At 39.1% G+C, this 14188-nt stretch overlaps 1 protein-coding gene across 3 annotated transcripts in view; it reads right to left on the bottom strand.

The window, feature by feature from the left end:
• Window positions 1-10212, bottom strand: part of LOC124257835 (argininosuccinate synthase-like) — a 50936-nt gene extending 40724 nt beyond the window's left edge. The window contains exon 1 of one of the 3 annotated variants that reach the window (XM_046691992.1): window positions 10040-10212. The gene's annotated coding sequence lies outside the window, so the exon portion shown is untranslated. The remainder of the gene's footprint in view (window positions 1-10039) is intronic. The other 2 variants (XM_046691977.1, XM_046691987.1) reach the window with 2 other exon arrangements.
• Between the last annotated feature and the right edge of the window lie 3976 nt (window positions 10213-14188).

The following is a 14188-nucleotide window of genomic DNA, read 5'->3' as shown; positions in this document are numbered from 1 at the left end:
GTAACTGCACGGATGGTGACGTGTATATTACAATCACTTGAGAGTTTTTAAATTGTTTTGTGTTGAACTGTGAGTTTGTTCCGTATATCGCCATGCTCTAGTGCACCAAACTAGCGAAGTGGATGGTGCATGCAGGCAGTGAAAGCTTTTTAGTAATCACTTGAAAGTGCTGGTTTGGTGAGCTATCTGTTTGTATGGTACATGTAAATTATAGTTATGATACTGCGATCAATATCAGCCCAACTTAATTTGAGCTTAATATTGTTCACGCAGTTATTATGGTTGCTTGAGTCTTGGCTGAGGGTGAGAGCTAACCCGTGTTGGAGAGTCTAATTTACCCTACTGACTAATATTTTGATTTCCTAACTATTTATTTAAAATGGAAACAATAACATTGGTTGAAAATACAAAATGGGGTGTGCCCTGTAATAACTTACAATAAATGAAATGACAAGACGGAGGGGGGTACTTACAGGAGAATACAAAACATTGCAATGAATGACTGGGTGAAATGCGTCCTAAAAAAGTACCTATTCGACAAATAAACAATCTTTCAAAACATAACAGAAATACTTAACAGAATTATTACGAAATAGTTCAGCCAAATGTCTCAATACGTTCATAGGATCCGAATGCAGAGCGCCCATCCCACACCTCTCCTGACTCGGCTGTGATGGCTGTCGTTTGTGCTGTTCGGTCGGCTCCAGTTATTATTGCCGGGGGAATTATTTTTATTGTTTACATTATGTTTAATTACACAAATATAAAGTACAAACTTTTAAAACTCCGAAATAAGTAACTTTATGACCACGTAGTTTAATTTTGAGTAAATTTTTTATTCCAAGTACCATATCTCTTTTATACAAATGTGAAGGTACCTAACTCAATGAATTTATGTAAATATGTTTTGTATCTCTCTGATGTGTCAGTAGCTCTGCTGATGTAACACAAATTCCTGAAAAGGCATTCAAGTATTATTCTATTCTATTCTAAAAAAAATTCTCGATGCCAGTACGAACCAAACTTCGTTGGAAACAAACCTGAAAATAAAGGCATTTGATACAGCTGTACTAAAATGATGTATATTTTGATGCATAAACAATAACAGCTTTATCTAATTAGAAGGATATGATGAACTGGAGATGATTATAGTACATCACAAATATAGTGCCATCACGAGTTGCACGAGACGAATACACGTTCAGCATGTGGCAAAAAAGTGATGTATGTAAGCGATGATCATATCCAATCAGCATATGATCATGAACCACTTTTAATTCAGATGCATAATACGTAACGAAGGTACCGTTACGACATTTTTGGGCTAGATACATTCATGTTTACATTGTGGTTTAAAACAGTTTGCATCACTGACATGTAAGACTGAGTTTGGTTTTACGCCGCTTTTAGCAATATTCCAGCAACATCACGGCGGGGGACACCAGAAATGGGCTTCACACATTGTGCCCATGTGGGGATTCGAACCCGGGTCTTCGGCGTGACGAGCCAACGCTTTAACCATTAGGATACCCCACCGCCCCCTGACATGTAAGAGACAAGTTGAAAGTGCCTCCGTTTCGCTTGATTCATTTTCTTCAACTTTCTATAAGTTTCTCTTACAAGATATAAAATTGGCTTGTACTGATACGGAGGGTCTAACATCTATGTCAAAAATTACATCAGGAACATCTTTTACTGCTTCAGAATCCATGGTCACTGCCAAGCTGTCCGGTAAAGTGAGTGAGTGAGTGAGTTTAGTTTTACGCCACACTCAGCAATATTCCAGCTATATAGCAGCGGTCTGTAAATAATCGAGCCTGGACCAGGCAATCCAGTGATCAACAGCATGAGCATCGATCTGCGCAATTGGGAACCGATGACATGTGTCAACCAAGTCAGCGAGCCTGACCACCCGATCCCGTTAGTCGCCTCTTACGATAAGTATAGTCGCCTTTTGTGGCAAGCATGGGTTGCTGAAGACCAATCCACCCTGGATCTTCACGGGTCGTCAAGCATGGGTTGCTGAAGACCTTTCCTACCCCGGACCTTCACGGGTGCTGTCTGGTAAAATCAAAGTGAGTGTGAGCAAATGAGTTTAATATCAATGTTGTGTACAAGTAGGCTGCAAATTGAGAAAAGTCATACTGATTTATAGATCACTCCTTTAGATGTTGAAGGACTGTGAAGTGAAAAAACACATTAATATATAAATCAAGTGACAATACTTATGGTATTCTTCATGCATCAAATGCCGTTACATTAAAATAATGCATAAATGGATTATATAAAAATGCGGCTTGTTCCTGCAGTTTCTTTCTTCATTAAAAAAGCAGTATGTATTATATACAATATATACAATCATGATCAGTGTTGTGTAGTCACTCAAATAGAACAAGAGATGCTTGCAATTGTTAAGTCTATACACTCTTCCTGACATTAACATCGGAAAGGATAAACTGATCAAAGGAGTACTGGTAAAATACTTCTAAACCAAAAGTTTGCAATTTGTAAACATGAACTTAGTAAATATTTCTAAATCTTCAATTATTTTCTTGTGTTTATGAATAAGGATGAAAATTCATTAATCCAGATTTATTCATAAAGGTTCATTAATGACATTTCGCATTAGTTCGCTAAATGGGTTTATAGGCAGCCTTTACAAGGCATTCACACAGTTCTAACACCTCTGGCGAGTGAAATACACTCAGGTATGCAACGTCTAACTTCAATTCGAATTGTGTCATTTCTAATCACCTTTGTTGCGGCATTGCAGCTAACATGGTATGCCGTGTATTTCGTTAAACATCTGTCTCAACCTTCAGGAAATAAGGCGGCATATTCCGCTAAATTGGTGATGGGCAGCATTTACAATTCCTTCGCATAGCTTCATACACTTAGCTTACGATAACTATCCAGTCTAGCAATGCACATGGCATGTATTATTTCAGCATTCCATAATAGCAGCTATGTCACTTCCGGAATGATGTCACATCGGCAGTCATATGTGACGTCTGTTTTCTTTCTATTCTGCATGCTGTCCTGTCAGGTTCACCATTTTGCTTCATCTCAAATGATTTCCCACCCACCCTTCCCTTCTACAGCACAATATCCGGGGGGTGGGGGTGGGGGTGCTGGGCGCTGAGGTTGTTACCTGCATGACTTATATTAAGTCTTCACTGTACAGTTCACAGTAGGCATAACCTGGACCATAACCTTTTTGTTTTGCTTCTTTCTTAATAAACAGGCGCGGTGGTCATGGTGCCGACGGTACTAAACACCAAATCAGCTTAAAAAAGGGGATACTTGGCTTCTGCTTTTAGTGGCAGCCCAAACCTTCCTGCCTGCTGTCTCCGCTGGAAGAAGTACAAAGTTTGCAATGCCTTATCAGCCTGCTTTTCCTGCCTGCTGTCTCCGCGGGAGGAAGTACAAAGTTTGCAATGCCTTACCAGCCTGCTTTTCCTATCTGCTGTCTCCGTGGGAGTGAGTACAAACTTGCTTATGCTTTGCCCGTCTGCTTTTACAAGGCGGAGGGCCGCAAATAGCAAAATTATATATCCAGTCCAATCGGTGCCATCCACACCGCGCTCATTGTCATCCACACATCTGCGTTGTGTAGTCTTTCATCTGGTAGACATACCACGCTAAGGCCTTCCTCATCAGCCACATCTTGTCGTTATTACAAGATAAAGGTCTGCATATAAAGTTCTTAAGTCCTAGTGGTTAAAGCGTTGTCTCGTCACGCCGAAGACCCGGGTTCGAATCCCCACATGGGTACAATGAGTGAAGCCCATTTCTGGTGTCCCCCGCTGTGATATTACTGGAATATTGCTAAAAGCAGCATAAAACCAAACTCAGTCAGTCAGTCAGTCTTAAGTCACTTTTTTCATGAACTATCATGAACTTTCATGAATTCTGAATTTATCCCTATAAAGTTTCAAGAATAATTCTCAAAACAGGATTATGAATATGTTAAATGATCAGAGTCCGGGAAAAGAGACATGCCTAGATGTCCGATTCCTGATCAACTAACAACAAAACCGGTAACATATTTTTATCAAATTGTAGAAGATTTAAGTAGAAATGGAAGCCTGTGGGACAGCATCATGACATGGAAATCCGTAAACCATATTTAGTAAATCATGTGAAACCATCCTTTGCGAGGGTGACCGCAATTATTCCATTGATCGAATTGTAATTACATTTATGCAGCCTTATTTTAAGTGCAGTAAGTAGTGAGGCTCAAAACAGAGGGTCTGTGTCAGGCAATAATTTGAATTTTCACCTTGATTTGACCTTTCCTCTTACTGATAATTTTTCACAATCACATGATGTCATTTAATAACAGCTCCTTAGAAACCACTGGATCAATAAAACTTCACAAACTGAAAATCCTGTTTGTTAGAATGCATTTAAAATCCTCTTAAAACATTAAATTCACTTTTGTATGACTCAAGAAAATAAACTTGGATGAATTTATTCTCTCCTTATGAAGACAGAATACTTTTTTCTTCAAATTTTCAGGATCAAAACTGTTGATTTTACAAAATTATTTTCCTCAGAAAGCATAAGGCTCAGTGGTAAAACTTTAAAACAATTTGACCTGTTTTACACCATAAATATTTCAACAATGTCACAAATGTGTATTCATTCTTGCAGAATTAGAAAATTGTGGGGATTTTAGTTCTTAATTTTCTTGAATTTTTACAAGTTAGTGCAACATTTATTTGGATGCTGTCTATTTTACATAAATAGTAGCAACAAAACCCTTTCCACATCCAAAAGAAATCTCTACAAAAGGCAGTCAGTTGTACAATTGTGACTATATCATCAGTATTATATTTGTTTCAGCAATATTACGGCTGTACAATGTTGTTTGTAAACAAATCGAGTCTGGACCAGATAATCCAGTGATTGTCACCACACGATACAATGATAGAGCATGTGTTTATGACTTGGGGTGAAACAATATACCAAGATATTAGTAGAACTGCAGTGTCTTGTCTTTGGTTTGGTATACCGTAATGCAATCAAAAAATTTGTATTTTCGTTTTTTGTACCATCATTTCTGTCTAGTCATAAAATGACAGTATTGTTTATTCAAATAACAAAAATTATGGCTATATATGTTTTTCCGTGTTATTACACAATGTAAAGTTTCGCTCTTGTTGTCAATTTTCTGCATTATGATCATATCTCGTATACCGTACTGAAACGGCCATTGTACCGCAATACGTACCGTACCGTGGTAAGAGCTTACTATTTCACCCCAATTCATGAATCACTTTGAAATTGATGATACATACTGAGTCACAGAGAGAGTTGATGCATTTCACATACATATTATACCCTCCAAAGAAGGTAGGAGGTAATAAAATGAACTGATGCATGCAGACATACAAACAGGGTGATGTTACTATATGTTTCTGGTCAGATAAGAAAAAGGCAAGAAAAGATGTAAACAACAAAGAGAATATGTTAACGGAGTAAGGCAAGACTTGGTGTAAACAACAAACAGAACACGTTAGCAGAGTAAGGCAAGACTAGGTGTAACAACAAACAGAACACGTTAGCAGAGTAAGGCAAGACTAGGTGTTAACAACAAACAGAAGACGTTAGCAGAGTAAGGCAAGACTTGGTGTAAACAACAAACAGAACACGTTAGCAGAGTAAGTCAAGACTAGGTGTAACAACAAACAGAATATGTTAGCAGAGTAAGGCAAGACTTGGTGTAAACAACAAACAGAACACGTTAGCAGAGTAAGTCAAGACTAGGTGTAACAACAAACAGAATATGTTAGCAGAGTAAGGCAAAACTTGGTGTAAACAACAAACAGAAGATGTTAGCAGAGTAAGGCAAGACTAGGTGTAAACAACAAACAGAATATGTTAGCAGAGTAAGTCAAGACTTGGTGTAACAACAAACAGAACACGTTAGCAGAGTAAGGCAAGACTTGGTGTAAACAACAAACAGAATATGTTAGCAGAGTAAGTCAAGACTTGGTGTAACAACAAACAGAACACGTTAGCAGAGTAAGGCAAGACTAGGTGTAACAACAAACAGAACACGTTAGCAGAGTAAGGCAAGACTTGGTGTAAACAACAAACAGAACACGTTAGCAGAGTAAGGCAAGACTTGGTGTAAACAACAAACAGAATATGTTAGCAGAGTAAGGCAAGACTTGGTGTAAACAACAAACAGAATATGTTAGCAGAGTAAGGCAAGACTTGGTGTAAACAACAAACAGAATATGTTAGCAGAGTAAGGCAAGACTAGGTGTAAACAACAAACAGAACACATTAGCAGAGTAAGGCAAGACTTGGTGTAAACAACAAACAGAATATGTTAGCGGAGTAAGGCAAGACTTGGTGTAAACAACAAACAGAACACGTTAGCAAACAGAGTAAGGCAAGACTTGGTGTAAACAACAAACAGAATATGTTAGCAGAGTAAGGCAAGACTTGGTGTAAACAACAAACAGAATATGTTAGCAGAGTAAGGCAAGACTAAGTAACAACAAACAAATACAGAGTAAGGCAAGACTTGGTGTAAACAACAAACAGAATATGTTAGCAGAGTAAGGCAAGACTTGGTGTAAACAACAAACAGAAGTAAAGGCAAGACTTGGTGTAAACAACAAACAGAAGACATCAGAGTAAGGCAAGACTTGGTGTAAACAACAAACAGAACACGTTATCAGAGTAAGGCAAGACTTGGTGTAAACAACAAACAGAATATGTTAGCAGAGTAAGGCAAGACTTGGTGTAAACAACAAACAGAATATGTTAGCAGAGTAAGGCAAGACTTGGTGTAAACAACAAACAGAATATGTTAGCAGAGTAAGGCAAGACTTGGTGTAAACAACAAACAGAATATGTTAGCAGAGTAAGCAAGACTCGGTAAACAACAAACAGAATATGTTAGCAGAGTAAGGCAAACTTGGTGTAAACAACAAACAGAAGATGTTAGCAGAGTAAGTCAAGACTTGGTGTAAACAACAAACAGAATATGTTAGCAGAGTAAGCAGAGTAAGTCAAGACTCGGTGTAAACAACAAACAGAAGATGTTAGCAGAGTAAGGCAAAACTTGGTGTAAACAACAAACAGAAGACGTTAGCAGAGTAAGTCAAGACTTGGTGTAAACAACAAACAGAATATGTTAGCATGATAAAGTTGCAAACAAATATAATAAGTCAAGTAAAAACAATCACAAATTCTTTAAAAAATGGATCATGCTCTCTCAATTGGTCATTTGTTTATATGGTGCAGCATGGTCCAAAACAATCTCCCTCTGGTAACAACTTGAGGGAGACTTGTCCACTCCTCTAACCTTGAAGCTTGGACCAGTTTGGTGGAACAGTCCAATGGCCCATCCATGGACAATATACAGTTGTCTGGCAGTCATAGTGACCTCGCCCAATATCACTTCTGACCCACCCCAAAGTCTTTCATGTTTGCTTTCATTGATGTTCACACCAGGACACTCACGAGGCCACTTCAGACATGTCCAAGTTTGTCCAGAAAGCCTTCAAGTGACTATCAATGATTCCTCCAGGTTCCACACTCTTCACACCACTGGCATCGGTCAATTTGTGTCGGTTTGTTTATGGTGGTACATCACCTTGCATGATCAGCAATTTGAATTCTGGTCGCCTGGTGATGGTGAATAGTTACTTGATTGGACACTTCTCTAAGCTTGTGAGTAACTGTTTCTGAACTTTTGACATCACTATGTATGCATGTATTCACTAGGCTGTAGACAACACTTTCCCCTTACACATTCACTGAGCTGTAGACAACTCTTTCCCCTTACACGTTCACTAGCCAGTAGACAACACCTCCTTAACAACTTTCAGTACTTGAGAATGTGAACGAGTGAAAGGAGATTTGTTTTACAAATGTCTGCACTGACTTGACATCAGACATGAATGTAACCACCGGTGTGGACCAACACTTATCATATCTTGCATGACATATATTTTACAGGTGAGATTCACTAAAGTACTGTCGGAAATGCTAGAAAAATGCTTTTTGACTTATATTTAAAATTCAGAGGTATTACAGTTACTTAAATAACAAATATCACTTTAAGAAACATCTACCTAATGTAGACGGAGGGAAAAAATTTTGAGACATGCCCTAAAATGGTGTTTTTACTGATGAAAATACCAAAAACTTAGAAAAAAAAGGGGTAGTGAGATGTTATTTGATACAAACATTAACTGCCTGTGTTACGTCATCAGCATGCACGGTATCGACAGGTGAAATTGATAGCACACGCCCGGGCGAGGGGTCATCTCAATAGATGTTTTCTTCAAAATGTTGAATATGTGTACGTATAGTATACGTATTGGTTATGGAAGGGATCATTTGTGTATGTGTGTTTGTTGTGAAATAAACATACGAATTACTGTAAATTGGAAAGAATCCTATCACTTGTGTTATCTTATCGATTGATTGTAGAAATGTGCAACGTTTTAATAAATGTTTGGCATGTCAATTTGGTCAGTTTAATCTAGCTGTGAACATTGGCCAAAGATTTAATGAAGTCACTGGTGTAGCTTCTTTAGAATATATATATTCTTCTTCTCCTAAAGTTTGTAGACCACCCGTCTAAGTACTCCCTTGTCAAAGTTGTCAAGGATGGTTTTACGTCCCGGTTTTGCTTTTGAGACGGTCCCTGTCTCGTCTGATTTGTTTACAATATTGTAAACTTGGTAAGACATACCAACACCTCTACAAGTTCTGTATTAAACCATTTCTATACTAATGAAAGGTTTACCTCTGTCTTTTTCAAGCACAAACAACTTATAAACCTTTGCAACAATCGCCTGCAAATAGTTGGGCATAGTGGACGCTGTGATCAAGATGTGCATGCATGACGGGAAACATATTTATCAAGACTTAACATTTATATTAATATTTCTTCAATAAAGAAACGATAATTAAGTAAAGTAACACAAACATTCAACATTTATTTGTTTAAGAAAAACGTTAATTTATATTTTTACGCCACCTGTATTATTAGCATAAATGTAAAGACTATTTCAGATTTCTGTTGTTGAACTCTGAAAAAATCTTAAGTTGTTGTTTTGGTACCGAATTCTCTCCTGTAAACTGCCCTTTAAATGCATGGGAATGTTAAATCAATTGAAATAAAAATTAGGTAGACTATAGGTGAGTTGATATATTGACAACATAATACATTTATCACCTTTCTAAAGATATAAAGGCTAAAAAGCATTTTTCTAGCATTTCCGACAGTACTTTAGTATTCAGTAGCAAATAAAGAATTTCAGGAACTACAATTATGGAATTTCCAGGAATTGTACAGGAATTAATGTGATTTTCCAGGTGAAAAAGTTATGTGTATTGAAGAACAATTCATGTCCGTCAATATTTCCTGAAATTCCTAGCATATAAATAAAGTGGTAGATGGATGCTTTGCATCTGAATATATATAATTTTGATAGAAACAAATAATTCCTTTAAATTGAAAAAATAGCTGAAGTCACCTCAAGTGAGATGGGAGATTCTTATCTGAGGAAATCTAGACTTGCTTAATTTAGGGCTTTAGCAATGCAGAAAGGAATATAATATGGTTGTGGGACTGACAGAGAAAGGGTTTGAAGAAAACATACAGTAGTGTCTGGTTACTTCAACAATGTGAAGTCTCTCTAAATATATACATTTATGATGCAAAGCTAACAATTTCACCTTGTGACAAAATGTTGACAATTCCTCCGTTATGTAAACAGTACTGATTGTACACACTTAATAAATTACTGCCCATGAGAACGTAAACAGCTGAACGGAGATTTTTTATAGCGTACGTTGCATCACCGATAAGGCTTCGTCAAGCATGTATTGTTCAGCGCGTACTACGATGAACCCACAGCTTGCCCTTGTCTCTCCACTGAGTAGGAGCCCGTTAACTGAACCTATGAATTAAGATGTATACATTGTTTTGTGCTCTTCATTGTCACTATAGACTGTAGGTACCTTAACTTGGACATGACACCTATCTAATACATTCACTCACCTGGACAAGCGCCGCGTGCTGATACCTGGAGTATGACGCAACCTTCTTATCGAGCAGACTCGAAGCTGGAATGACGGCCGCTCTGTATCCACCGGGTTATATTGAAGAGGGCAACCGCTTCCAGGAATGGACTCGTCTGTATTGATGTTTTTTCTCCACAGCCGACGTTCTCGCATTAATCTTTGTAGGGGTAACAGCTTCTGTCGGCGAAACTTCCGCGAGGCCCCAGACGGGTGGGACAGGCTCAAGTTGACAAATTTTGCGCATTGGTTCAGCAAAATAAAAAAGACGAAGTAAATTAGTGGCCAAAACTGTGAGCTGACAGTGAGTTGGAGCGTCCAGGTGCGAGTGTATGTGTGAGATGGAATTTCATTTCTTTCACCGCAGTGTAATTTTTATCATTAATTTCACCTCTATGAGATGGGTAACAAGAGCTGCCCGAAAGTGAATACTTACATCATTAACTGTTTATTTGTTTGTATTTAAACTAGACAATGTCACTACCACGTGTTCTACATATTAAGCAGACTGAGAAGTAGGTCACATTTGAACTTATCCCTTCAGTAAAGCATTTCACCCTCGTTTAATTGTAAGCTTCACTGTTTTTTAACTCGCGTCTAGTTCTTGTCTGTATTTCAAACACAAGTCAAAAGCAAACCAACAATACCCTATAGGTTCAGAATGAACTAGCTTAAATGCCCTACGCCACATATTTTATATTTGGGATTTTTCTTTCAGTCAAGTATAGATTCCATTACATTTTGGGGTTTGGTCCCATCTGGGATTTGAACCCACACTCTCAGAGTCATTTGAATAATCGCCAGCACCCCAAACCAGCGGTCTAACCCGCTCAGCAGCTACGACGTCCTCAAAATGGAAGTCTGACAACTGGTAGTCTAGATCTTTGTGTATCCCTCTGACAAGTGGAATTGGCACGGTTTGAATACACATGTGATGCGTTGAGTTGTCCCTACCCGTGAAGATCCAGGTTAGAATTGATCTTCATGATCAGTAAGAGGCGACTAACGGGATCGGATGGTCAGGCTCGCTGACTTGGTTGACACATGTCATATCGTATCCCAATTGCGTAGATCGATGCCCATGCTGTTGATCACTGGACTGTCTGGTCCCCCGCAACTTAACACTACATGTATATCGTTCAGTTCATATTTATAAATCAGTAATTCTACTGCCTGTTGGATAACATGTTCATCAAAGAATGATTCTACCAAACATATTCTGCATGGTAACGGTGCCGTACGATGCCCCCAAAGATATGTGTTCACTCCCCACGTTTGGCATCCTGACGTTCAAACAAGTTTTTCAATTCAACATTCGGCAAATCTAGTACTGAAACCGGGATTTTTTTCAGTGATATATAAAATGCATCTATTATAGGCGACGCCACCTTCCTGGGACAATGTTAAGACATTACCCGTGAACACCCGGGTTACAATCGGTCTTCAGGAACCCATGCTTGTCGTAAGAGGCGATCTGGTGGTCAGGCTCGCTGACTTGGTTCATACATGTCATCGTATCTCAATTGTGAAGATAGATGCGTTCATCACTGGATTGTCTGGTCCAGACTCGACTCGCCATATAGCTGGAACATTGCTCAGTGTGGCACAGAAACAAAAATATAGTTATCTTAGAGGTATCTGTTATATAACTCTTTGGATATCTAGTACCAACACCTAGGAACAGGCCTTCAGCTGAACCTATCCTATATGCTTTAGCTACCCCTACTGTATCATGGCCTAGCCGAGGCTGCACACTGGTCCATGGTGTCTTCATGGCCCCTGCTTGTATCTTCCAGTAGCGACAAGAAAAAACCTCCACCATCCCCATGCTCCTGAGGCGGTGGGGTAGCATAGTCACACCGGGTTCTATTCTCATCTTGAGGGCAATATGTGAAGTCCATTTCTGGTGTGTCCGTCGTGATATTGCTAAAAGCGGCACAGAACCTTACTCGCTCCTCAGACTTTCCGTTAGAGCTCTTTGCTACCAGGGGCGGTGGGGTAGCCTGGTGGTTAAAGCGTTCGCTCGTCACGCCGAAAACCCGGGTTCGAATCCCCACATGGGCACAATGTGTGAAGCCCATTTCTTGTGTCCCCCGCCGTGATATTGCTGGAATATTGCTAAAAGCGGCGTAAAACCATACTCTTTGCTATCAGAATCAAATACAAGCATAACGTACCTATGGCCACCCGTATAATGCTGTGGCGATATGGTTTACATAAGAGCATGATGTGGTAATTGTCCGTACATTTCAGACAGTTCTCATTTCTCGCTTCGACATCAAGACATACCGTACCAGTTATCAACACACGTGAATATTTTGGGGAAATAACTACTGGTAGAAGATGTGTTTCATTGCAAATGCATAATGAAACCAAACTAAAGGCAGCTGTGATCATGACCAGTCTCCAAACATGTTGTATTCATCCACGATTATATGTTGACATCCCAGGGTAAACCACACCGATGTTTGCAGGTGAGTCAGCGTTATCTTTATCGTGTTCTGTACCCTTTTGTACGACCTAGTGCGTTTGGAGGAGGACATTTATTATTGTAAAGAGGCCATTCTCATTAATCATCACGACTACCCGATTTCAGTAACAGTAAACTACGGCCATAACGAACTCAAAGGGATAACCGATATTAGTTCGATATAACCGTAGCTTGTTGTCCGACAAGCAGTTCGTTATATCAGAAGTTCGTCCTAAACATGTTAGTTCTAAACCTAGCTGACTGTACTAATATTACACCTACTGTGACTGACCCTGCAAGTTCAATACGTCTCCATATTTTGTTATAAAAACATTTGTGATGCCCATTTGTGTAAGGAAATATCGGTACAAAATTTATATATTGTTAACATATGAACATTGGGCATCATTTTACAAACACTTTATATCGACACGTGTGATCGGTAAAGGACTGGGTGTAGTCAGTAATTATACAAAGTAAGGCAACAATACAAACTGACAGGCCACGTTCCAGTGTATCATACATGGGAGGGTCAAACTGATAAGAATTGCCGGATCAAGGTCAGGATTTCTTGTTATTGTGGTCAGAATTAAGACGTCAACAATTTTATCTGATTTTTATGGCTGTTATGAAACAACCCGTGAAGATCCGGGTTAGAACTGATTGTCAGTAACCCATGCTTGTCGTAAGAGGCGACTAACGGGATCGGGTGATCAGGCTCGCTGTCTTGATTGGCACATGTCATCGTATCCCAATTTGCGTAGATCGATACTCATTGCTGTTACGGAAGGCTCCAAGTAGCTGGGATATTATTGAGTGCTAAACTCGCTCACTGTCATGAAATAACACGTTAGACGTACACTTCCTCGTAGTATCTAAGTAACTGATAAGCTATTCTTCGTACCAAACTACACTCCTAAATACATCTCTCCTCACTGCTACGGTAAACTTCAAATATGTAATTCTGCCAAAGGAAATAGAAACCGAAGTTCACAACACCAACTTTAACGCCAATGTATTACAATCAGAAAGATCGATCAACTACTAGACGGCTATATACCGACGAAAGTCAATCACACATTATCACAAACAGTCTGCTAAACGTATATCTTAAACCCTAGTCTGAAGCTTAGCCTGAAGGTAGATCAACTGATGTACAAAAGAAAGTACACAACTGGTGCTGCATGCTGTTCAACACAATTATTGTTTCCATGATATTAAAGTCCCAATCAACACTCTATTCAAAACATCACCATTTTTTTAAATGAAAAAATGATCCCAGAGCACCATGTGGGATCTTCCTTTTATACATTTGCAGTTTATCTATCCTCCGGCTTTAGGGCTGCACCCTGACTCGTAGGATTGAAAACATTATCGGGAGAGTAAGATCTCTTACTACAATAAGTCCTAAATGTATTTTACAGTTACAACGTTTGGCAATACCTACAATTCCATGTTGTCACTTGTCTATACCTTTATATTTATTTTCGATATTCTCTTAGTAATAGGGGGTGGGGGTGGGGGTGGGGATGTGTAACCCAGTGGTTAAAGCGTTTGCTCGTCACGCCGAAGACCTGGGTTCCATTCTCCACAGGGGGACAATGTGTGAAGCCCATTTCTGGTGTCCCCCGCCGTGATATTGCAGGAATCGTTCTAAAA

This window comes from Haliotis rubra, unplaced genomic scaffold, assembly GCF_003918875.1.
Source record: "Haliotis rubra isolate DU_JTF1 unplaced genomic scaffold, ASM391887v1 Scf117, whole genome shotgun sequence".
Classification (NCBI taxonomy): domain Eukaryota; kingdom Metazoa; phylum Mollusca; class Gastropoda; order Lepetellida; family Haliotidae; genus Haliotis; species Haliotis rubra.
This window is presented reverse-complemented; position numbering and strand designations above follow the sequence as displayed.